Source organism: Nannospalax galili, unplaced genomic scaffold (genome assembly GCF_000622305.1).
Source record: "Nannospalax galili isolate Female #2095 unplaced genomic scaffold, S.galili_v1.0 scaffold576, whole genome shotgun sequence".
NCBI lineage: Eukaryota > Metazoa > Chordata > Mammalia > Rodentia > Spalacidae > Nannospalax > Nannospalax galili.
Window position 1 is genome coordinate 2045933 of NW_008339223.1, and position 11870 is coordinate 2057802.

The 11870-nt window shown below is 44.4% G+C and overlaps 1 pseudogene; it reads left to right on the forward strand.

Annotated features, from left to right (window-relative positions):
* Positions 1-1421: 1421 nt before the first annotated feature.
* Positions 1422-2617, forward strand: LOC103734760 (annotated as a pseudogene).
* Positions 2618-11870: the final 9253 nt, after the last annotated feature.

Below are 11870 nucleotides of genomic sequence, written 5' to 3' on the forward strand. Positions count from 1 at the left end.
CTCAGTAATAGAAATGCACTCTAGTCTTCTATATCCACTTCATAAAAGCAATGGAGTCATTTTAATATTGTCAATTTCTCTCACCAGTGCAGTCGAGTAATGTAGCAGAACGGTCTGATGACCAAGGCAATGATCAGAAGGGAAATAACAGAGACATCTACTGGCCGATATCATAGAATTAGCTCATTTATTCAGTTGGAAGAGTTTGGCTTGAGGGCCGCATGGTGCTTGCTTCACATTCTAATATTCCCTCCCTGACAACATCACAGTTTGGGCTGCGTGGGATCTTGGAGCTCCATCCTTCTTACCTGTTTCTTCTCTGTCACTTTAGTGAAATCCTAGTCTGCCACATGCATGTGCAGTCTCATTCCTGGGTACCAGTATCTGAGGACACTTACTGCAGCTAAAAGCTATGAGAATTTCCTGCTTTATATATTCTTTGGCTTTGATAACCAAGTTTTCATCTCAGCTCAACAAGATGATGGGTTTTCCAATCTCAAGTTCTATACCTTTACTGAGTTCTTATCAAAGTTTGTAAGTATAGTGCTTACCCTAGACTGATAGGCCCTGGCTTTTGTTTAATATCAAATGTTTCCCTACAAAACACTGAGATTGATGTCCATATTCATATATAATATAATCCCCCCCAAAGCCTCTCTTTATGACTTCTATTCTTCCACCCTGGGCTGGGATTGAAGGATGCCAACAAGAATGAAGGACTGCCTTGGACTCCAGCATTCAGCCTGCAGTACATGATTACACATGCAGGGGAAGACAGGGTGCAACTTCTGAGTCTCAGAGACATTTTCTTAGAGTGTCACAAGACCAGGCATGACATCTGTGTTCTGACATGCAGAAATCAGGTTGCACTCCAGAAGGAAAGTGGGACTTTTCTTTTTCTCAGCTATCAGACGTCACAATGGGAATCACTGATGTTCTAGAATGAGGACTCAACATAGACAGGGTCACAGATACAGGCCCTGGAGCAGCACTGGTTGAACACAGCAGACACTGATGAATATTCCAGAGTTAAACACTGTACCATCTTTAAGGAAATGAACAAATCTTGAGACTTATTATTTAATACAAGCATTCCTGAGAAACAGGTAGAAGACAGTCTCACCACGAAAATGTAGACACAGAGACGGTTCCAGGCGGTGATTTCTCCATGAAGAAGCATCACTAATTTCTTGCCTTTGTTTATAAAGATGAGCTAAAACTATATAAAATTTTCATGATAAGGTGTGTTCCCAATTATTATCAATCAAATCTTCCCATTTTCATGAAAGCTGAATCAAAATCTCTCCAGTATTTTGGTACATGGTTTTGCAGCTTGAGACCCTGCCAAGCTCCTCTCCACCACCAGAAAGTGGGATGCATTCCTCTTGGCAATCACCTGTTCCACTCTCCAAATCCTCAGGATGCTGCCAAGTACACATGGGTTGTGGACCACAGGTATTCTCTCCCACCCAAGGCAGCTTTGGCCTGAAGCACAGAAAGACTTTAAAAGGATCTATTGCAAGTCCATTTTTCTGGGTGGACCAGTAGAGGCTATTACAGAGAAGAAAAAGAAGGCACCTGACATGCCAGAAATTTTTCAGGAAAACTGAAGGAATTTCACAGACTTGGAGGTAAAGTACCTGCAAAAGAAATTTACCCATAAGATACTTCAAAAAATAAGGAGGAAACTTATTTATTAAAAAAAAAAAAACTAAGCACCTCGTATCCATAAGAAATATAGGCAGATATACAGAACTGAGATTTGAATGGCCAGGACGGCAAGAAAAGCTGACAACTTGTGTGTACCTGAGAAGCCGAATTGGCATCCATCATCAGAATCAGGGGTATCAGTGCTATGATCCCAAAGGTCCACAAGATGTTCCAGCATCTTCACTTATGCCAAATCTTCAGTGTCACCTTTCATAAGTTCAACTAAGCTGCAATTAGCATGTTGAGGATGTGGAACCATATATGGCATGAGGATACCTGTTGTAATATGTTTCTCTATTGCTGTGATAAAATCCTTGGGGAGGAAAGGGCTTATTTCATTCTATACCTTATAGTCCATCATTGAGAGTAGCCAGTACAGGAGATCAAGGAGGAGCCTGGAGGCAAGAACTGAAGCAGAGACCATGGAAGAACGCTGCTTACTCACTTGTTACCACCTGGCTTGCTCAGCTATTTCTTATACAGCTGAGACTCACCTGCCTAGGGATGGGCATCTATGGTAGGGTGAGCCACAGACATGCCCATTCCACAGTCTGGTGAAGGAAATTCCTCGGTTGAGATTCCCTCTTCCCAGATATCTTTAGTTTATGTCAAGTTGACAAAATGTACTAGTGCCGAAAGTCAGTAAATGAACTAATCTACAAGGGTAGTTATGAAAAAATCAGTAAGGAGTAGCTTTGACAAGTAACCATTTGTTTGCTTGATCTCTTGGTAAATATGGCATCATCTGCACGGAGGGTCTGACCGTGAGCTCTATACTACTGGAAAATGCTCCAAGGAAGCAAATAATTTCCCACAGCCTTCAAACGATCTTCTCCACAAAGCGAAATGGAAAGACAACTCATTTTGTAGAATCAGAGACGCTGGCAACAGTGACTGTTGTCTTTAAAGACAGTACAGTGTGAGGATGGGATTAGGGGACAGTGAATAATACATTCTTTTATCTGAATAGTAAGAAAGGCTTATTGGGTCTCCATTTGGGAGAAGTACTTTTACAGCTAGGGTGAATTTCTTTGTGTGGAGTTTCCTGGCATGTGATTTGAACAATAAGAAAGGAATAAAGTGTAGATTGGTCAGTGTCTGGATCTGGAATAAGATTAACATAAGTCACTGTACATGTAATTTTCAGTTGTATAATCTCTGCCACATAAATAGGGGCCATGCAAATCAATGTTACACAAATAAGAGCAGTCCTGGTTGCTGTAAGCTTGATCCTGGTCCAAAGATCCAGACACAGAGTGGCTGACTGAAGCTCTTTTATATCAAATAAGCATCCCCTAGCTAGCTGCTGGGGATTCCCAGATCATGCTTGTGAAAGTTCTGGCTCCATATTCTGGTCGCTATTAAAGGCTTTCCTTCTCACATTCAAGGAGATCTGTAGACATTTCGGGTTGTCACAACTTTGAGTGAGGAAATGCTATTGGTATCTACCGAGTGAAGGCTACACCTCAGCAGGCATTGCACAACATGGGCACACTTACATACATGCAGATAATACACCCATACTTTGAAAATAATAAAGTAAAATATTTTTAAAAATTAAGAAAAGTCTGTGACAAAAAGTTTTAAAGCAAATTACATATACATTTTAGCAATTTTACGAAAGAAAATGTATTTGCAGAAGCCTACAAATTGTTTGTTTGAATCTTCACGGTTAGAAACACAAGCAGTATTTCAAGTCTAAGTATAATTGAATAAGAGTCATATGGGAACATGTTTTAGAAGACCTGAGCTTAAAAACATGGCTGCTTTTGACTCTGGGGTGGGAGGTAGCTTATAACCCAGAAACGGAGAGAGGGTAATGGGCCAATAATAAATTTAACCAAATTCCATCCTGCTCACAATTAAATCACTCACAATTAAATTTACCACAGGATTTGGGAGGCAGTTCTCTTGCAGCTGTGGGATCGATGGTGTGCTCATTTTCGAGGAAGTGATTGAAGAGTGCTCCCTGTTTTCTCTGCACATCCAGTTTCCCCCCATCGTCTTGACCTCCTCTTGCTCAAAGGAGCAACCTCTGATGCTGACCCTGGGCCCTACACCTGACCTGTGTGTCCAAAGACCCTTCTATCTAGTCACCAAGCTGTAGGATCTTTGAGCATCAAGGTCTGACTTCTATGGTTGTCTATGTAAATTACAAACCTATCTCTCTTTGAATGATCTGAATAGTTCCTCTTTTTTTCCTCAAATATAGCTTGAATCAAGTTCAAGTCTAAAACTCAGCACATTTCAATCTAAAGAAAACTAATCTCTCTCTTTCTCTCTCTCTCCCTCTCTCCCTCTCCCTCTATCTCTCCCTCTCTGTCTCTCTCTCCCTCTCCCTCTCCCTGTCTCTCTCTCCCTCTCTCTCCCTCTCTCTCCCTCTCTCTCCTCCCTCTTTCTCCCTCTCTCTCTCCCCCCTTTCCTTCCTTCTTCCTCTCCGTCTTTTTTCCCATTCTCCCTTCCCTCTTCCCCCATCTCTTTTTCTTTTTTGAATTTTAAAATTATTTTTATGTTGTATGTATGAGTCTTATGCCTGCATGTATGTAAATGCACCCTCCACCTGGAACTGAAGTTACAGACTACAGATGGTTGTTAGCCACCATGTGGGTGCTGGGAATCAAACCTAGATCCTCTGCAAGAGCAGTCAGTGCTCTTAACCACTGAGCCATCTCTCCAGCCCCTCCTTTTCTTTTTTAAGCTCAATTTTGCCAACGATGCTGGAGTTGTCCTGAAGTATCAGTTAGCCTCATTCTTCTGTGATTCAGACACTTTCATCATCTTGCTAGGGAAGATTCGCAAGGTAGTATATATGACAGACATCCACAACATGGCAAACCCTCATAATCACTGGTGATTAATGAAAAGAACTCCCAAGGGTATACATCCTTTAATGGTTCCTTTGAATTGTGATGTTTAAGTTTAGCTCTATTTCTGTTAGAAGTGTTTTAGTCTGCCCTAGGATAAGGGTGCACACATCCATGCTGTTCTTACCCAGGGAAACAATCGGTAATTCTTTTTTCACGCCCTATTCCAAATACTCATTCTTCTGTTTGCCTCATAACATAGAAATGGAAGCAGCAAGAGTGTGTGTCCTCTGGAATCAATTGTAACTGCTGCTATTACACAGGTCATTAGATCCACATTGAGGCATCCTGTCTGCTTTGTCTATGCTTTGACTTCAAGGCAACAGAAAAAGGAAAGACTGGTTCACAAGAAATCAAAGTTTTATGGAGGCCTTGACAAGGACAAGTCGAGGTACATTGTAGGGTAATTTTAGCCAACCGTTAATGCAGACATAGAAACCTCCAAGGCCATTTGCTCATTTTAAAATGCCTTCATGTATAGTGAGCTGGCAGATCCCCGCAGCAGGCCTTAGAGAGCAGCAGGTTAAGTGGGAGGCATACCTGCATGCCTACTTACAGTTTTAAATAAAGTGCATCCAGCCTCAGGGCTGGCAGTCAGCAGTACATCCTCTCCCTGGCCTCTCCTGCCATTAATACAGTGGGACAGCACCACTGAGTTCAGACCGTCAGTACATCAAGCACATTCTCTACCTTGAAGTTTCTTCATCTATCAAATTTTCAAGATTAAACTACGATGAACGTTATATTGATTGTTCTTTTATACTGGATCTCTTGTTTCCAGAAGCATCCATAAGAAACAAGCAATGTGGGGCTGAGAGATGGCTCAACGGTTAGGAGTACTTACTACTTTCCAGAGAACCTGGGTTCAGCTCCTCACACCCGCATGGAAGCAAGCACAGGTCCTTAACTCAAGACGGGTGGATCCAACACTCTCTTCTGGCATCCAAGGGCACCAGGCACACAGGTGGTGCACTTACATATATGTAGACCAAATACTCACATACATGAAATAAAAATTAAAAAATCTTTTCAAAAACAATATGTCTTAAGATGATTTTTTAAGACAAAGATAGCCATGTTTTTATCAAGGCAAATAGCCTCGTGTGAAATGTTAAACTATTAACTCCAGTTAGGTTTTATAAACAATGTATGGAGCAGAAATTACTCCAACAATGATGAAGGAAATGACCCAGCTAAAAATGATTACTGAATTGATTAGATGTGGCTTCCGGAGATCTATAAAGAGAACTCTTTTGTTGATGGTGTGTGTGTGTGTGTGTGTGTGTGTGTGTGTGTGTGTGTCCCAAGCTCTTCTAATAATTCAGAGAAGGGAGAAAAATAAGAATAATATAAAATTAACATCACCAAAAGACCACTGAACTCCAAAGTTGTACTATAAATATAAGAATTGGGACAGTGGTAACAGCAACGTGTGTAATATAAGCGAGAGCACTTGGATGCATGACAGGCACACATCCTAGACTAGGTAAAATGGAAGAGGTATGCTGTACATTAATGCACTTAAAGCTCTGTCTTTTCTTTATACTGACAATGCCCAAGAGGGACTGAAGAGAAAAAAAAAGAAAGAAAAATATTTAAAAGCCAAAGAATTGCTTACTTTTGGTTTTGATCTTCGTTGTGGCTAAGTGTCCCCACAGGCACAAAGTACTTGAATGCTTGGCCTCAGCTGATAATGCTGTTTCTGGAGGGTTAAGAGTTGTGGCCTTGCTAGAAGAAGCATGTCAGTAGAAGCAGGTTTTGGGAATTCAGAGCCCAGTCCCATTCTTTGTTGCTCTCTGCTTCCTGTACCTGCTTGAGATGTGAGCTCCCAGCTCTCTGCTCCAACCACCTCCTGCCTCCTGTGCCATGATGGGGTCTTGTCCTTCTGGAACTGTGAGCCCAAAAAACCCTTCCTTCTGTAAGTTGCCTTGGTCATGGTGTTTTATCACACAATGTAAAAATAACTACATAGTCTTTTCTATTTTTATATTTATTTATGTTGTATATGTGAATGTGTGTGTGCCCGTGAGCCATGAGGCACATGTGGAGGTCAGAGGGCAACTTGTGGGAGTTGGTTCTCTCTTTCCACCACGTGGGCCTCAGGGACTGAACAGTGAGTTCCCAGCTCTCTGCTTCAACCTGCTGAATCAGCTCACTAGTCCCATAAGTTATCTTTTTAAAGTTATCTTTTCTGAGGTTTACTATTGAATCTTAAATAGCATAGATTTAGTTATAATAGTATGATTTTTAAAAGTACTTCTACAATCTGAAAATGAGCAACCTCTTAGAAAATGAAAAACAGCTATCGATGTCATATGTAAAATATCAAGGTTTATAAATGACTTTCATAGAATAAAATAAAAGATTTAGTCTCTGAAGTTACAGTCAAGGTAAACATTTCAAACATGAGGGAGGAATGTCATTATTTGGCTGAATTAATGCCCTAAGCTAATGATTTTCAGGATGCATTTGAGTCCGAGGAGACCTTGTTAAAATGCAGGCTCTGATTCAGTAAGTCAGGGAAAGATCTGAGACTGTACAGTCTTATTATGTACTTTGCAGTAGTAGGACACAGACCTACTCTACCACTGAGCTGTATTTCCATCCCATGAGATTTTGTTATCAAAGATCCTCCCGTATACCACTGCTAGCCATTGCTTCTACCCTGACCAACTTTGAATTAAAAGTCCCTAAGTCTTCAACTTTTAGAGAAATTGGTCACAGCTGTACACACTCCGATAGTCTAAGGCAGTGTCCATTAGATGACGAGAGGAATGTCTACTCCTGCCAGGCCTCAGTTTCAACAATAACTATTATAAGGGAGTGCACTCGCAGTAATATTTTCCCTATTATCTGGATTCTGAATCATTAAAGGCCTGTACTCCATAAAGATTATTTCCCAACACCACCTGAACATGTTGTGGAAAAGAGCTTCCATTTGCTTCTTACCCTCCTCTTCCTCTCAAGCTCATCTTCACACTTCACTTTTGATGTGAGGACTAGAGCACGCTTCAGGCTGGTATAATAATGAAAAATCAGACTGCTGGCCTGAGAAATGTAGCTTCAGACCTTTGCTCACCAGCCCCGACAAGAAAGTTCACCTTCTATACACAGCTTTCAATATCATAATTAGGAAATTGACCTTTGAAGAAAAAATGGTACCTTGGCATGTGAACAATCTCAAGATTGTAGTCTTCAATTCTTATATTTAGAGACTTTTTAATACCACTCTAAGTTCTTCACCCTTGAATGTAGGAGAGGAAGTGCCAGGCCTAAGCACAGGCTGCACTAGAGAACACAGCTTCTGCTTTGAGAGCGCGGCCCGCGCTTCCGCAAAATAGCCAACCTACAATCTGCCCAGATGAGGGGATCTATCAGGAAGAAACACACCAACTTATGGGACACTAGGGGCAGGGAGAGGTATATAAGGCTTGTACTTCCCACCAATAAATGAGTCTGCAGCACCTCGCCTAGTGCCTGCTCTCACCGACTCCATGCCACTCACCCCCACCTCAGCCAGAACCCTTGTTCCCTACAGTCCCTCGTGGGCTGGACCCACAAGGAAACCTGAAACAGCTGGTGCCCAAATAAGGCTCCCAGCCTCCCGGCGTTGGCAACGCCCCCAACTTCGGTTCGTTCGGTGAGTAGGCCCCGGGTTTTGTCTGTCCATTAGGCTTCTCGAGGGTGAGCGAGCAGCCCCCTCCTCTGTCCCCTCTACAGTTTGTCATATTTGTTGTTGAATCAGGAAGGCACACTCCACCGCGTGGTCCCAAAGCCCACGTCAGCACCTTTCCCTTCTTGGCTTGTCCCAGTGAGTTCACATACAGCTGATCCACCCCAAACTCAGAGCCCAGGCTTTGGGTCATCCTGTTCCCTGTCCTGGAGACACCATGTGAGCATACAGCTGAAGGGATCACGGCCTTCAGAAGTCCCTCACTAAGCACAAGACATTTGGATCCGATACACCTGTTCATGTTGGGGCGGTTTACGTCCAAGTGGCTCATGGTCCTTGTTTGCTTCATTTGTGCCTCTTGGTAGTCACCCTTGCCTTTTACTTTTGTGCGAGCTCAAAAAACCTTCAATAGAGAACCCAATGCTATTGTGCTACCCTTTCCCCTCCATAGCATCTAGCCATTATTGCCAGCCTTAAAGCCTTTCAGCTCACTGTCTCCTCCTGCCAGCTCACCGCCTCCTCCTCCCATAGCAGCAGTGACTGCTGCAGCACCAGGCCACTCTCCTAGAGCTCGGGTGGGGGCTAGATGTGCTGCAGCAGCACTAGAGATGAGACCGAGCTGGGGCTGGGGTGCAGAAGGCAGCAATGGGGGAGGCTGTGCCAGGTGGGGATGGGGTCACAGATGCTGTAGGTTCTCCAGCAGGGGGTGTGGGCCATGCTGAGCAGTGGCTGGCAATACAGCCAGCACCAGGCCACCTTCATGAACGCATTGCACCTCTACCTGTGGCTCTTTCTGCTCGGCCTGCCCTTCACCTTCTAAATAGCCCGCCTACCCCTTACTGCCCCTTGCTGGCCAGTGTCTGCCTTTCCAGTTAATGTCAGCCCAAACACACAACAGCCACGGGTACCCACCCCTCTCATGGACCTTGCACTCATCTGCAAAGCTGACAATTAATCAGGCCCTGACTCCCCATATTTTGAGCAAGTTCTCCACTCAAAAAATCCACTCACATACTGCCCTTCCCAGAATCCTAGCTCAGGGGAATGCTGCCACAGGTGCCCCAATCATGACTGTCTGGCCTAACCTGTTAGAACAAGCAAGAGCTTTACATCAACAATTCCACCTGTCCCCTCAGAGTATTCATAAACTCCTCCCAAAAATCCCCTTGTCCCAATGCAAGCACCTTGTTTGCTCATGTACTACCAGTGCCCCACTTATGCCTCTTGGGCCCCTTAACAGGGGAGGAGTGAATCCCCATGGTTTGATACCCAATGCCATTTGGCAGATAGACATGACTCACTACCCCCCTTTTGGGAAATTGAGATTCGTTCATGTTGTAGTTGACACATGCTCCTCCCTTACTTATGCTTTAGCTCTCTCAGGGGAAAAGACTACACATGCCATTAAAGCTATAAAGTCCACCATGTTAATCATGGGTGTACCCTGGGCACTTAAATGATAATGGGCCTGCTTATTCCTCTCAAGAATTCAATAAATTTGTTTCCTCCTGGGGAATCAAACATACATTTGGCATTCCCTATAACCCACAAGGACAAGCCATTGTCAAAAAGACCAACAAGACATTTAAGTCCCTCCTGGCTAAAAGCCCCTCGGCTGAGGCCAAATGTGACCCTCCCCTGGCTCTTACTGAGGCTTTGTTCCACTTTGACTTCCTCATGTTTGACAATGGGGGACCTCAGTCCAGCATACAAACATTGGTCCTTCTTGCCTCTAGCTACACCTCTGCCACTAGTCAGGTAGAGGGATCCAATTTCATCCCTGTGGCAGAAACCAGTCTCCGTCCTGACACGAGGATGAGGATACACTTGTATTTTTCCACAGGACACTACAAGCCCCATCTGGATTCCATTGAGAGACATCCGGCCAGCTACGGAAACCCATCTGGAGACCAGGCCCGACTGTGAGTTTGATAAACCATGACATCCTTTTCCAGCTTCGTTATCTTTGATACCATTTTCTCCTTTGGCTGTGCTTCTTCCCAGGCCTCAGATCTCTGGGCACTGGTCCCCTTACCACCTCTGATCCTCCCTGTAGATGAACAGTCATCTGCTTTCCCGGTTCTCTTTACTACTAATGAATCCCTTGGTCTCCCCACCATGGAATTGGTTCATGCGTCTGTTCCCATAAATGGCACATGGTCCCTTGCAGGATCGCTCTGCTTCAGCCCAGTCCTTAATCCCTCCTCCTCTAATGTCTCTCATTGTCACTCCCTCTTTAACATCACAACAGGTGACTTTCATGGAAACTGAAGCCAGGGCTCCTTATGGGGCCTCAAAATCTGGTCTCCCTTAGTAAAAGACACTTCTGAGATTACAGTGTCCTTCGTGCCCCCTGGGGCCACCACCCCTCCCCCTCAATGGTCAGGCATCCTCCATGGACCCAGTGCCCTCCCACCCATAAACTTCCCACCACATTGCGCTTTCCTGTTCCATGGGAACACTGCCTCCCGCTCACTCCTGGAGATATACTCCCCTTTATGGATTATTACAGATGCCTGCAGGCTTCCTCCCTGGCAGCCTGGAGACACCTTGTCTCTACAAACCCCCCTGAGGTCAGGCAGGTCTGGCTTGCTGACATTCGAGAAATGGCTGTGTAATTTCTTGCCCTCCTCCTCCCTCAGATGGTCATGCCAGAGGTCACACCCTTCGAGCACTGGTAGTCAATGACGGGTAAGATCCTGAGGGTCAGGACGACCTAAGACAGGCACAGAGGATCCATCAAGTTTGGTGTCCTCTGAGGTGGGGTCAACTATGTCGAGGCAAAGAACCTCGGCTCCCACTGACCTTTCTATAATAAGAAGGGATGGATATGTAGAAGGGGAAGTGCCAGGCCTAAGCACAGGCTGCACTAGAGAACACAGCTTCTGCTTTGAGAGCGCGGCCCGCGCTTCCACAAAATAGACAAACTACAATCTGCCCGGATGAGGGGATCTATCAGGGAGAAACACACCAACTTATGGGACACTAGGGGCAGGGAGAGGTATATAAGGCTTGCACTTCCCACCAATAAATGAGTCTGCAGCACCTCGCCTAGTGCCTGCTCTCACCTGACTCCCAGAGTCTGTGTGTTGATTCCGCACCACTCACCCCCACCTCGGCCAGAACCCTCATTCCCTGCAGTCCCTCATGGGCTGGACCCGCGAGGAAACCTGCAACACTTGAATATGAATATTTCGTTTTATTTTGTTACTTTCTCCTGACTTCTGGTCCATTCAGGAAAAAAAAAAGATTTGAGTACCTGTTTCAATCTATACATTATTCTGAGGTCTTCGGACAGAAACCCATAACCTTATATTCTAATAGCAATGCCAGACAAAACCAAATACGTATGACTAGAATATGAGACTAAAAATGCTGGACTAGGTTCAGAGCAGCTGAGTGTTCTCACAACAGCCAAAGGGTGGAAAGAACCCAAATGCTCATTAATACACAAATTAATAAACTGTAGAGAAGGTTGGAGAGATGGCTCAGCAGTTAAGAGCATGTACTGCTATTCCAGAGGACATGCATTCTGTTCCCAGCACCCATGTTGCTGGCTCACAACTACTTGTAACTCCAACTCCAGGCCATCCAATACCTTCTTCTGGCACCCACAGGCACCT